The sequence below is a fragment of the Lonchura striata genome, chromosome 5 (genome assembly GCF_050655825.1).
Source record: "Lonchura striata isolate lonStrDom1 chromosome 5, ASM5065582v1, whole genome shotgun sequence".
Lineage (NCBI taxonomy): Eukaryota > Metazoa > Chordata > Aves > Passeriformes > Estrildidae > Lonchura > Lonchura striata.
This window is the reverse complement of record NC_140707.1, coordinates 40,660,758-40,674,949: the sequence shown is the minus strand read 5'-3', so window position 1 is coordinate 40,674,949 and position 14,192 is coordinate 40,660,758. Positions and strand designations below refer to the sequence as shown.

Below are 14,192 nucleotides of genomic sequence, written 5' to 3'. Positions count from 1 at the left end.
GCTGGGCTCTGACTGTTCAGCATGTTAGGAGAACAAGTAGCAATCTAAAAGGTGGGAAGATCGATGTGTATTACAGCTGCTCAGCTTTCTCTGTCTTCAAAGCACTTTTGAAGTATTCACAACATGACTACAAACCACAGAACTGTTTACTCACCTTACAGACTTAGAGAATGTATGACTTGCTCAAGGCTACTAAAAGCATCACTGGCTGTGCTGTGATCAGGATCTGTTCCTTACTCTCAAACCTACAGGAAAGCCGTGGGTTCAGTTAGTGCCAGCTGCTGCTGCAGTCACCATTGGCCTGAGAGGCTGGGTCTGTCCTCCTGGGTCTGTCCTCCTGGGTCTGTCACAGGGAAAGCCTCCCTGAGCACCCTCTTGAGAAGCAGAGTAGCCTGTACAGACATATGAGAGGTCTGAAGTACTGCCAAAGTGGCTGTAGGTGACCCAGCAAGGAAATGAGCTGCAGTGAGGCCACCTCAGGCAGCCAGGCAGGCAGGTTGCCATCTGCTGTTTGCTGGCCAGTCTGGGGGTGATAAGAGTGTTCCTGGGAGCACGTGGCCCCTACTAAAAAGTACTGCACACTGTTAAGGCTCGCAGTGCCAGAGATGTGGAAGCCGATGTTGCATCACTCCCAGCCACCAGACAGGATGGCATGGAGAGAACGTCTCTGCAGCTATCTGCTTGCACGCCTGCTCACGCAGCTTTGGGCTCTCCTTTAACAAGGAAGTTTCCATCATTTCAATAAGTTACTTCTAAAAGTTATACATTTCACCCTGGGGAAGAACAATTTTCCATCTTCAGTGCTACCAGTTTTGTGCTTTGAGGAGACCTTTGTAACATGTAATTTTAATTTTGTTTTAGCTAAGATTTAGATTTTCTTCTTGAAAGTGCTGCACTACATGCCACTCAAACCCTGCTGAACTTGCTTGTATCCATTTTATCTGAGTATCTTGTAAATATTTGGTAGAGCACTCAGACAGAGAAGTGTTTTTTGCTCTTACAGTCACATGCCTGGTTCCAGGACCTTTAAGAAGTACAATAGACTGAAGGCAGGGAAAATTCCACTGAGATGCATTCAAGTCTCCAGGGAGCAACTGCACTCTGTTTAGATTAACATTTCTCATTGCTGTCTCTCCCTATTTAAAAAAAAAAAAAAAAACCAAAACAAAAAACTGGAAGGATTGAGAGGGGAAGTTGGAGGGTTTCATTATTATAAACACCAGAATGCAAGCAGTTTTCACTCATTTCTGTTATATTGCAGAGCCATTTGCAGTTGGAGAGGGAGATAAGATTTTCAATGCTCTCTGCACTACCTGGGAAATCTCCATCAAGTTTTAAAATGTTTTACAAACATTAGTGAATTAATCCCCATCTTCTCATCCCCATGAAGCAAGTACAGTTTAAAGACAGGGCTGATGAGACTAAAATAGTTGTGCTTTGCTGAGGTCACAGGGGCAGCATGGTAACAGAACTTGGGTCTTTGAGTCTCAGCTTTCTGTTTTACACCAAAAACAACACACATTCCTTCTCTTTCCAAGACTTGCTGTATTTCCCTTCATAGGATATGGTGAAAACATGCTGGCATCACACCTTGAAACAACCTTGGGTTTTCCCCCTTGCTCACAACCGCTGTCCCATGGAATTAAGATGTTGAAAAGCTTAAAGAGGGATGTGAGGTGGGGAAAAAAAATCAAGTCACTGCTCTATCTGCCTTGGGCATCCATTGCTAACAGTGGAGTTGGTATTCTGTTGCGAGCAACCTCAAACATGTTTGTATGTACTTCCATATAATATTCAGGCAGAACAGTGGTAAAAATGCCATCATCAACAAGAGAGCTTGGCTGACAAGAAAATTGGACAGATGAGCCAATAAGTCACCTCTGTATTGAATGGATGTGATTTCATTATCCTTCTGTATGTGACCTGCATTTCTTACTGCTTCTTATTATTAGCATCCTGTAACTACAGCTGCAGCCATCTCTTTTACCTGTTCAGAAGAGAGGGATAATCCATCAGCCAGTTTTTTTTTATTATATCAGTGAGATTTTTACCAGAGGGATTAATGGTTAGTTGAAGAAGGTTGTTCCCAACAGGGCCAAGCAAAAAGCGATGTGCACAAAATGAAGTAGGAGACAAGGAAACACATCTATAGATTAAAAGCTCTTAAATTATTTTCCCCTTAGCTTCCCTCGTTCACACTGATAGATAATCAAACATGCAAAGCTGAATGTATATTGACAGTGACCACTGTAAGCAGGACTCGGAGCTTCTCACACTGTGCAAACAAACCTGAAGTCATTCAGCTACCAAAACCAGATCTGTATGTACCAGCTGTTCCAGCCTTTGTAGGTGAGAGACCTTGAGACCTGTCTCTCCTGTGACCTTCCGATGTATCCCAGCACTGGAACTTTCGGCCTCTTAACACTGTTACCTTTTGTGACAAGGCTCCAGCACTGGCCCTTGGGTAGGCTGCTTCTTCAGCACTCTTCCCTGAGAGGATCCAGACTCAGTGCAAATGCTGTGTACAGTGCTCATTTCATTCCCTGCTGAAAGGCAGCCAGACCTGAGGTAGAACATGGCAAGCGCTTCGCCGCACCTGGCAACTGCACACAGCTGCTGAAAACAAGCAAGGAAGAAAGCAGTGTACAAATGCAGGGGAATTTTCACATAGGCAGGATGTAATTAGCAGAGCTGGAATTTGGCCAGCTCTGCTAATTTGGCCAATTGGGGGTTAAAACACTGGCTTGCAGGTAACACACTGGGATCTTTCATAATTCAAATGCTCAGGATCTCCCATTTCCATTTTACCTGGAAGATGTCAAAAGACTGTTCCTTATTTAATGGTCACAGGCAGCTCTCAAACATCTGACACAAAGGAAGAAGTGTCTAAATGGTGCTGCACCTGCAGAGCTTCTCTGCCAGCAACTGCCCACCATGAACAACAGCTGAAAAGATCACATCCTGATAGGACCATGGCTGCACCACTGTGAAACACACCTCCATGCCTTGGGGTTCACTTCACCCCTAACTCTCATTATTCAGTTTTCAGACCAAATCCCTTCCAAACAGAAAGAGAAGATGATAAAATTAGGGCAGCACCTTACACACAAAACACAAGAGAGAGAATATTACCATTAGGTGCTGCTTCAAACTTATTCTCTGCCATTAGATATAATATCAACTAGCCATTGGACAACAGAGAATTTACATGAAACACTTTTCCCCAGTGTTGATGAGTGAGCTTTTCCAACTGGCCTTGCTGGTAATACACAGAGTGTGAAGAGCTTTTGCCGCCTTCTTCCTTCCAGCAGGGAAATTGTGTTCAAAGCAGCAAAACATTCTTTTCCACTTCATGATCTGATTTTCAGTATAAACAATTTTTCTGTTTACTACAAGGATGTTGAATGTCCACAAAAGATCAGGGAAGTCATTCATGAACCTCACGTGTATAAATTCTGCATGATGTTTCTACCATTATGAGGCCCACAGTATGAAATATAAATTGAAAATCTCTAACCCCTTGTCAGTCAGACCTGCAGACGTGCCCAGTCAAAGAGGTGTCTTCCCCTGTGTGGTGCAGTGTGTGCAAGCAAAACAAGAAGTGTTCTGCCATCTGAAAAAACATAATCTCTGCATCAGTAAGTCATAAAAAAGGGACCCCCTCCTCTGCCTCTGAGAGCTTACCATACCAGCCTTTGGTTTATTTGAGGGGGTATGGTTTGTATGCCCAGGCTGCCATGGAAGCCCCCTCTTTGTTAAGTGTTGTTTAATACAACCACCAACAAAATTTGATGAGAGTATCTCAGTCAGTGGTACAGCAAACCTACAGACAGCCTCTCATGGCAAAATGCACTTGGGAGAGTAAAGAACGGGCAGCTGCAGGCAACAGGAAATCCAGCACTAATAAATAAAATGTCTTATAGCCAGAAAGAGGAAATAAACAGCAGCAGCCCAAACTGAGAGGACAGAAGAGAGCATAACTGTGGCATGGGAATCGCTGAGTTTACAGTGAGCTTATTTTTACAGAACGTTGTTCCAGTTTGTTATGTGTTCAGACTGCAAAAAGAGTGGGGGAGTGGGGGGACTGCTCAAAGAGAGGGTCTCTATCAGAAGTTGTCAACAACCACTGTAATTAAGGAAGCAGCCAGAGCACACACAACCAAAGCTGCTGCCAAAGTGAAATGAAAGCATTTTTTGTTTTCAGCTGTAGCCCCAAAGGATAATAAAAGATGGTTCTACTATGCCAAGTGAGGAGCTGCAGGGACACCGTTTCTAGATGGCTCTCCTCCCATCTTTCCAAAATTATACACTGTGGGGAAGCAGCAAGTTACTGTTCCTAAGTGTGCTTTCAAAGCCCATGCCTGCACACCCCACTGACTGCAGCCACCTGGGAAGGCCAACCGCAAGACAGGTGGGCCCCCAACCACCATGGTGACAATGGAGGTGGCACCAGCTGAGCTCTGCCCCCAGCCAGTGGGCTGTTCTGGCACTGCTTGGTTCAGACTGATGAAGCAGCGACACTGAATTTTTCTCCCCTTGCCCTCAGCTATGGGTTTCACCACAGCCCCACAGCATAGCCACCACCAGTGGGAGCTGCCACGTTCAGAAGAGCCACACCCCACTTTCCTCCTGAGGGCAGCTGCATTTAGGGGCTCACTGGTGTCTTGGCAAAGACCTTCATTCATGGCACACCAGCACTGTGCTCTTCTCGCTGCTGACAGCAATGGTGGCGGGTGCCCATGCCGCAGCAGGTGCTGGCAGAGCCAGGGAGGCTGGTACGGATCTTCTCAGCCGTGAGACACGAGGCTTTCACTGCAGAAACTGGTGTGCAGGTTCAGCGAAGGGAAAGAAGTCGTTCAGAAATTGCTTGCATATTTCTGAATTCATTCATCTCGTGGTGTTTGCCTTTCATCCTCCCCCCGGGCTCTGTGTGCATTGCTGGCATTCTCTCCCAATCCTATATAATAATTCCCAGGTCTCCACAAGCCACTGCCTGCCAATGGAGACCACAGTCACCGGCCCGCCAGCGCGGTCACATGAACAGTTACACGCAAAGGTTTAATGCTTTCTCCTGACCCCAGACCCTGTTCCTGTGAATCCCCTGCAGTGTTTTCCTAATCAGGTGCCAGGGAAGCTTTGCACTGAGCAGGGTGCTAAGAAGGTGGCTATTTAGCTGCAGCATTTCCAGAGTCTTTGAGCTCTCTCTGAGCTATAAATACAAGCAGTGGAACCAGGTGAATGTCTAAGGCTGCCATTCAGACCTGAAGCTGCTTTCCAACAGAAGGCAGATTGCAGTTGCCTCACTTGCTCTATCCCAGCTGCTGCACTAATGGTTAATTGCTTCAGCTGGTATGGAAATCACTTCTCAAAGCCTGCATACAAGGTACACAGCTATGGTCCAGTAGAATTTTAGCCTTTACTGGACATTGACAATATGTCTATTACTAGGGAGTCAAAAAGAAAATACAGCCCTTCCATTACCAACTCCTAGACGATACAGGTATTTAGTTCATCACCCAACTTGTGAAAGTGATAGCATATTTACTTTTGTGTCACCCTTATGTATGACATATCAGAAAAAACACATGCTTTTGGAGACACTCAAATGGAAGTGATCTTTTAATAAATCTGGATGACAGGCAGAAATCTTAAAGGGCTGATCTATCAGCAGCTACAGTCATATCCTGCTATCAGTGTTACATGAGGGAGGGCACGTATCTCCTGCAGGAAGAGTTTTTGTCCTCCACCTGATGTTTTCATGTAGCATTTCACACATGGTGGTGTATGATTAATGCTCAGCTTTTGGAAGCATGGGAGCTGCATCTAGCAGTCAGGGCCTGATGTTCTTCTGGTTTTCATTCAGACCACAGAAAGACAAGCTAGTTACAACTTTGAGCCAAACAGTTGTATAATCAAACTGAGCACTGTTGTGTTTTTTTTTGTTGTTTTTTTTTTTTTTTGAAGGGGAAGGGTCCAGCTTATTATGAACTCTGGCCTATACTTACATTTTTTTAATGAAAAAAACCAGGTCAACTTTTAAGTTACAGGATGTTCATATTGTTCTGATTTAATCTCTATCATTATCAACATAACTTTTTAAAACAAACAAAAAAAAAGCCCCCAGACTGACAGTGTTTTTCAAATTCTCTGCTTTTTTCATAATTTTCAAAAGTGCCTGCCATGTATTCAAAAGTCTAAGCCTGTCCTGCTTGGCTGACTGGCTTTTTGATTATTTCTTTATATTATATTACATTGTTTCATTCTTAACTGTAAGCCATCAAAATCATAAAATCTGAGTTCAAGTCTCAGTTACACTCAAACATAGCTGCTGAAAATGTTGGTCTAACTTCTTAGTATATATGGCATTTAACAAACTTTGCTTAAATTGTGTATTCCCAACTCAATCCAAACAGGAGATGAGAAATCTTGCTTCTCCCAGATGAGAGCACACCCAAATAATATAGGAATTACTTTTCTCACTCAAAAGCATTAACAAAATACATGCATAAGTACTGGGGTTTAATCAGCTGGTGCGGTCTCTTTATTTAAAGGAAAAACTTATTTAACCCTTGGGGAGAGATTCAAGCTACCAGTGACAATGGAGACAGGTCTGAGCACCCAAATGGTAACGTATGTAGAAAAAAGTTTAAGTCAGTGATGTGTGTGGCTGCAGTCAGCTGGCATTGTCCACCCTATCACACAACAGCCAGGAGACCAGCAAGGAGGATTTTCCATTTCTGGAAAGGGCAGTGAAATGGGGGAACACAGCAATCTCCAAACTGTCTTTCCTTCTATGAAGTATTGTCTTCAGGATGCTGCTTGACATTCATTCAGTCAAATATTTTGACAATTTGAACAAATAAGCAGGAAATGGTTTTGATTTTTGGCTCCAGTGGGCCATTTGTGAAGAAGAATAAGGAGCGCAGCATGTGCCATGTCTCCTAAATACCCTTGTTTGCCAGAAACATATGCAGAGTGTTTCCCAGGCTGTGGAAACAGTTGTCATTTTCCAGTCCACCAAGTCACCCTTCTTTCTCCACACACCATCCCCAGCCCTGCATCAGGCTGGGGTGAAAGGAAGCATCACTCTGAATTACTCTGCTGTTGCCTGTTCGTGAGGAGAGGGTGCCTGTGAGCATAACACATTATTCTGTGCACATTTCTGAGAAGGATTGTGATTGCAGTCACTTCACAGTGGCACAAAGGAGGAGTAACAAGCCGAGGTGGGGCGTGCACAGACACCTGAGGTGTCCCTCTCTCCACACTGCTGTGCAAAGCCAGGCGGGTCTGTGAGCCTGCTGCAGGATACCTTCACAGGAGCCCTGGGCCAGGGCACTGCGCTTGGGGAGGTGCCAGAGGAGCTTTTGTCTGCGCTTTCACTATGGGTTTAAGAAGTTCGATTAGCATTTGGGTCAGAGCACATGGAGCAGCCCCGGCTGGGGTGGGAGAAGTCACACTGTGAGGCCACACTTGAACGTGGCCACTTTACTGCACCGCCCCGGGTACAAAGCCTGCTTGTGTGGGGCGCGTCCCGTCGTGCGTCACACTTTGGTTGTCAGTGGCAGCCATGGGTTGCTGGGGGTGACACAATAACCTCTTTATGCTTAAAAGAATAGCGAGGGGAATTGCAGGAGACCATTGGAAACATTAGAGCAAAGAAGTAGTTTGGCTTTTGTCTGTCCCTCAAGGTGAGGTGCCCAGGCAGTTGCTGAGCTGCCTCTGTTGTGCTGGAAGGAGCACAAGCAAAGCAGCATCAAGGGCAAATGCAGGGCTTTGGGTGGCTGGGTGGGAGAGGACTTGAAGAAACAGCCAAAGAAGACCCCATGGTATCTCTGTTGTCAAAACATGATAAAACTGTGTATCTAGGATAGAGTTTTACAGCAGCTCACTCTAAAGTCTGGGCTGCTGCAGCCTTGTCTCCCCCACTGCCTTCAACACAAGAGCAGCCACACAGGGAATCGGCTCAAAGAGCTGATCTGTCTGGAAATTAAACTGTGTTTTTAATTACCAAATAAAAGTTTGCTTTACTAAAATGTCTCAAAGTTTCATTCAAAGAGAACTGGAAAAGTAAAAAAATAGGAACTGAAAAGGGTTAAAACAGACAGAAATTTGAAAAAATACTGATACAAACTATAAAAGTTAGTTAAATCGCTTACTGTATCTATCACTGTCTCCTTTGCCAGCCTCTCAGACATACACTCCACAAAGGAGTAAGCCCAAATAATTCAGATATGCTAAGCAAAGCTACTCTGTATATGGCTTCTTGCCTAATAAGTCAGAGCCTTATCCAGTTCCCATGAAAAACATCAGGAAAGTTTCCTTCAACACTAATAGACATAAGATTGGATTGCAGAACAATCATATAACTTTTGACCAAAAAGTGAAGTTTTTCTAAAGCACTGATAAACTATTCATACAGGAGAATGTGGAAAATCTGACTGAAGCAGTCCCATTGCTAAATATGTCTCAAGCGAGCATAATAATTTTTGAAACCATGCTCATTCTCACTAATGATGTGTGCTCTAAGGGGAAAATACAAAACAAACTTTTTTTTAAGGGGAAAAAGCATTTATAATTTCTTTATTGTGGATGTGCAGAAAGATTCCCCCTCTGCTGCTGGGAAAACCAGTTTCTGCTCAATAAGCAGTAAAGAACATCCTAATTTTTAAAAAGCATTTGTTAGGCAAAACAGGGCTTTTTTACAATGCTTTCTTTTTTTTTTTTTTTTTGCACTTGGAGTCTTTCTGTTGGTGCCAGCTTCTTTAGTTGTAGGTATTTTCTGGGAGGTAGTGTCTGTCAGTCCCACGTGGGGTGTCCCCTTGGCTATCTCTCATAGCCGCCCTTCTATAAATCACAGCATATTAAAAAAAAGGGGATAATGCTGACATGTGAACTAATCCCCACATCAAAGAGAGCAATTCTCCCTCCTCTTTTGCTGGGAAACACCCACCCCCCTCTTTTGCTGGGAAAAGTCTAACGCCTAGAAGGTGATTTACACAAAACTTCATCCCAGTTGTTAGGAAACTCACAGTGCCGCTTACTTGCCAACTGCAGGAGAAACCTGGGAATCAGGGTAACCACAATAGCTAGCCTGCGGCTTCCAGCATTTGGCAATTCAGGAGAGGAAAAAAATTGGCTTGTTTCAACAGACTTGTGTATATGTTGATTGCATGGCAGAATAGGCATGCATATAGACAGATGTAAATGTGACTGGTAATGTGGGTCTGTCTGGGCACATCTGGGTCTGTATGGGCACATCTATATCTGCGTGTGCTTACAAGCACTTGTACAGGCACAGGGCTGCCTGGCCTGGCACACACAGAAATACCTCTGTCCTTCTGCTAGGAGAAAAGAGGGACAACGGGGGATATACATTAAAAACATAAGCCATATGGGCATCCAGTGGCCTAGACATGGAGAGGGCTATCTTAAGCTATTCATTCCAGCTGTAGGCCTGCCTTTGAGCTAACAGCTCAAATGCAGGTAAGGGGAATGCTGTGTCTGAAACACTGCTGCCCTTGCCTTTACAAATGCTTCCTGTGCATTGATTAAGCACACAAGATACTTCCAAATAATTGTCTGTCTTTGGAATGCAGCTTAAAGGAGGCAAAAATGCCTCTGTCTGGCTAGGTAATTCTCTTTTCCCAACTTAATGCTTAGCCTGAGCCTGTGTTGGGCACACATCCTTCAGACACACCAACAAAGCATATGTAGCATGAAAAAACCACACTGGTGGTTCTGGATTCATAATCAATAAGCAAAAATAACTGCCTTATGTGAAATTGGCTGTAGTAAAGTGCATTTCTGTAAGTATATGTATGTATGTGAGCTAGATACTTCCACCAGTATCAAACCTTCTGGCTGATTAATACAGTTTACTTACTGCTTTCTTCTGCCACCCACACGGGCAGGCAGGAATGCCCTGGGGCCAGCAGGGTCCTCCCCACCTAGGTCATCCCTTGCCCCAGGCCAGAGGGCCATGAATGTCTCTCCCAGTGCAAGAGAGTGAACTGGAGTGGGGAACCACTGGATTTAAAAAAATGCATCCTTTTTGTAGTCCTTGGTTGGTTGTGGCCCAGCTGCACTCACCGGTGCACTTCACTATGATTGCACAAGAGCTGAGGGGAGGAAGCAAGTAGCCAGGGGCAGTGAGACACTCAGGTAATTCCCCTGTCAGTGACAAGTGCTGGTTTCTGGTTTAAAACACTAATGAAAATACTGCCAGAGGGAGAGCATCAGGCATGCCGAGAGACCCACATCTCCCACTCCACTGACAGGAAGGGCACTGAACATGTCGGGGGAAGACAGAGACCAAAAGTTTTGTTGTTGCAGTGCTCCCTCCATGTAGATGTGCAGCTCTTCTTGTGTCTGTGCCTGTCCCCTGCCCTGTGTCAAGTGGAGAGGATGTGAAAGAAACCCCAGCATGGTTGAGCCCTCACCTCCAGTGCATGGAAAAACAAACACAGCCATTCTCTTGTTTGTTGATTTAATTCAGAGTGCTCCTTCCATTACAAAACCATTTCCCTGCAGGCGACAGGCTAAAACCTATTTGCTTATTACTCTGCAAAATAAAATGATGGGTGCAATTTTCAAGCACCTCTTCTGTTGATAGACACAGAGATTGAAAGGACAGAGCTCTCCCAGCTACCTCTCAGCGGTATTTTCTTGTTGAGCATAATTTTCATGTTTTCTAGCTCAAAAACAAATGCCACATGTATTTTTTTCTCCTCTTCTTGAAATATACATGTCTCTATGGGACAGCTTTGTGCTTGGAAAGTGAACCATGTGCTTCACAGGGGTTTACATAGTGATGGTGGTGACCACTAAAGCTGTCCAGAGCTGCAATTCGCAGCACACCACGTACCCCACACATCCCACTGCACCATCTGTAATGGGTCAAAACCCCAGAAGTGAGCATTTGTGAACAAGGGAGAGGTTTCCTCCTGCTGCTCAGGCTGATGGCTGCCCCAGCTCCCATACAGGGTGGTGTAAATACCAAGCCAGCTCTTGGAAGTGGCACAGCTAAGTGGGGGTCTGGGTGCAAGATGCATCCTGATTCATGGCAAGCACACAGGAAACATATCACAAGTCTCTTCTAGCCTGTTTTTATTGATGAGATGCGCCCGTTGGCAGTTCCTGGTGCTGACTGGGACAAGTCTGGATGAAAACCGCAAGAGAAGCAGCAGAGTTTATCTAGAGCTGGCACCAGTTTTGATGCTTGGCTAAATGAGCTGTTTCTACTGGGTCCAGAGCTCTTTCTTTGTGCCAACACTACCACCTGCCCTCACATTCCACCCCCAAAATAATCAAACTAGTCTCAACACCTTTTTTTTGTCAGGTTAAATCATTTCTCTGCCAGCTGGTCTTTTAGATGGCAATTCTAACTGGCCCTTTTGGTGGCTGGCACTTTACACTCCTCACAAATCCGACCCAACTACATTAAACAGTGAATTTACATTGCCGGGCTGTGGGGGGAGGGTGCCCTAGGCAATGTCAAAGAAAAAGCGGATCAAAAAGAGCTGCTAGTATTGGATACGTGGGCTGTCTTTTCAGCTGCTTTGGGCAACGTCCTTTCAGCACAAGAAAAGCTCAAAAGAATTCAGTTAATCTGTTGTTAAACAGAGTCTGTGATGGGAGACTGGTCTGTCATCATCCAGGCAGGGAACTGAGCCTGCCTGAAATGGCTGGGAGCTCCTTTGCCCTTTCCCAGCATTTCATATCCGTAGTGGCAGTGAGTTCATGGACTGGCACCTTGCTGGTCTTGCCCCTTCGTTCTGCCTGCACTCAGGAGAAGCAGCAGCTCACAGCACGTGCACTACATAACACAGCACACCCAAAGGCCGGGACAGCCAAAAATCCTTCTCCATTACTCTCCTGCTTCACACAAGCACAGAAGTGCCTTGCAGGGCACTAGTGGTGGCTAACCTGCTGCTGCTGGTGATTTCAAAGCTCAGCTGAAGTCCTGAGGCAAGAGCTTTGGCATGGTTTTCAGTTCTAAGTCTGAATACAGAGATGCAAGAGCAGCATGACCCGCACTAAGGAGTGGCCCCATGATGTCCCACAGCCCCAGTTCTCAGTGCCACAGCACAGCTCTGAATGTTAAATAGAGATGGTGAGCAGCCCATAGACTTGCCAACCTACACTTAATTTACCACATGAAGAATATCACATGCATATTGCTTCAACCTAGAATGAATCCCTCTTTCCAGCTGGGAAAAAGAAAATCTTTTTTCTTCCTCAGAATGGAGGATCCCATAGATCCCTATTGAGTAAAACAGCTATACTTTTTTAAGATTTAAAGATATTAGTTCTTTTTTCGTTCATGTATCACATTTCAGTGTCTTCTAAACAAGAGGGAGCTTAATGTTTTTGTGTAACCTTGAACTGGCTAGTACACAACTTTTATTGCTTCATCCTTGAGCTTCCATGAGCTACATTATGTTCTACTATGAACAGAACGTCCTACTTCTGGATTGTGTGGCACATGTTTTGGTTGCAACAGCTTCCTGGTGCTTTTTTTGGCCTGCATGTATATGTAATTGTATGCATATATACATATATGTGTGCGTATATGTATTTGTTCATTTCTAATTATGAGATGATGCAATTAAAATTTCCAATTCTGAAAATTTTTATTTCATTTCCTTCCTTTTCCACTGCTGTTCAGCTAAGCACACTGGCAGTGTGTTCTAAGGAACAGGATAATTCCCCTCCATGACTCATTTCTAAGGTCTCCCAGGCAGGATTCAGTGTGATGGTGTCAGTGGTTGCTGCAAGAGCTGTTTAAATGTCTCTGCACATAGTGAAGTGCTGATCTCAGGCAGCAGTGCTAGGAATGTCAGGGTCTGTTTAATATTCACTGGGGATCTTCCTAAAAAGTCAATCAACCTCTCTGTAGGTTTGTGAACTAGCTGAGCATTACCATGCAGTTGTATCAGCTTTTATATTAGTGCATGAAGAGCATTGTCCCGTGAAATGGAACTTTCTGGGTTTGGTTTAACATCAGACTGTAATTTGATTTTAAATTATCCACTTTCACAAGTGAATTGAACACACATGCATTTTCTCCATAACACATTTGACTGTCAGGAGAAACAAAGGCTGGTAATTAAGCTCACAGCAGTTGATAAGGACAGGGCCTAGGCAAGGCCTAAAACCTCAACAGGTTTGAGCCTTAATTTCTGGATCTTTACCAAAACAAACCCTTGACTTGGCACAGCTTGCCCATTCTGGATAATCTGGCTCTTTGATTCCCTGGGGAGGCTGCTGGGCTGTCCTGTGGGAAGGCAGCACCTTATGACAGGGAGGGATGCCAAAAAAGCAGACACCACTCCAGGGTAACCAGCTATGCCAAGTCAAATTCAGCAAGCTCATGGTTAAATATGGGAGATCTATTTCTCTCCTGCCAATGCATGAATTCCCAGCACCTTTTGTACTTTGAAATACCATTAATTAATATTTATCAGATGTAAAATGTAAAATTACACTAGCTACTTGGTACAATATGCCTTTAAGCATTGTATTACTATTCCTTTTTAAACATATCTACAATCAGTCAGGCTGAGGCAGGCGATCGCAAGTGTCACCAACAGCAAACACCCCTCAGCTGGAGGCAGCTTTTAAAATCTATCCAGGCCTTAAACCAGACTGTCCTCAGTGCAGGACAAAGCCCATTAGCAGGAGACTGGGACATGGCCACATGGTTTGAGAAACACAAATAACTGCGTACTGATTTTTTTTATGGTGTCTTTGCTCCAAACTCACATGGATGTTTGGGAAGTGCCTCTGCTCATCCCTCTCTGCTATGACCTTCTTCCATAGCAGGGCTCAGGTGCCCAGGGGAGCTGTGCTGGGGCAGACAGCCATGCTGTGCCTCGCTGTGCCGTGCCCGGGCAGCGTGAGCTCGCCGAGCCCCGGCTGTCCTTGCTGTGCCACTGGGAAGCAAATCTGGCCCTTTGCGGGCGCACAGTCCCTGTGCCTCCATGTGTTTGATAGTGCTGGTACCTTGACAGCACTGTGGCAGGGGCTTCCCAGCAGTTCGGCTCCCGAGGCCACAGCCTCTGGATAACTTCCACCCCAAATGTATGTCACATTTCCTTCCAGTGAAAGCAAAATATTTACACTAAGCCAGGGTCACCTGGCGGCCACAGCGCTATCGCAGGCTGGAAGCGCTGCGATACTGTAAACAGAGG

General features: G+C 45.0%; 1 protein-coding gene and 1 long non-coding RNA gene across 11 annotated transcripts in view; one reads left to right on the top strand and one right to left on the bottom strand.

The window, feature by feature from the left end:
• Nucleotides 1-14,192, top strand: part of RAD51B (RAD51 paralog B) — a 452,264-nt gene that overhangs the window by 399,173 nt on the left and 38,899 nt on the right. The gene's annotated exons all lie outside the window — the stretch shown is intronic.
• Nucleotides 1-14,192, bottom strand: part of LOC146767336 (uncharacterized) — a 130,497-nt gene that overhangs the window by 107,290 nt on the left and 9,015 nt on the right. Inside the window, exon 1 of one of the 2 annotated variants that reach the window (XR_014956035.1) lies at nt 155-2,702. The exons of the other annotated variant lie outside the window; for it this stretch is intronic. This is a non-coding gene — a long non-coding RNA (uncharacterized LOC146767336). Of the gene's footprint in view, nt 1-154; nt 2,703-14,192 lie in introns of those variants that run through there. 2 annotated transcript variants of the gene reach the window in all.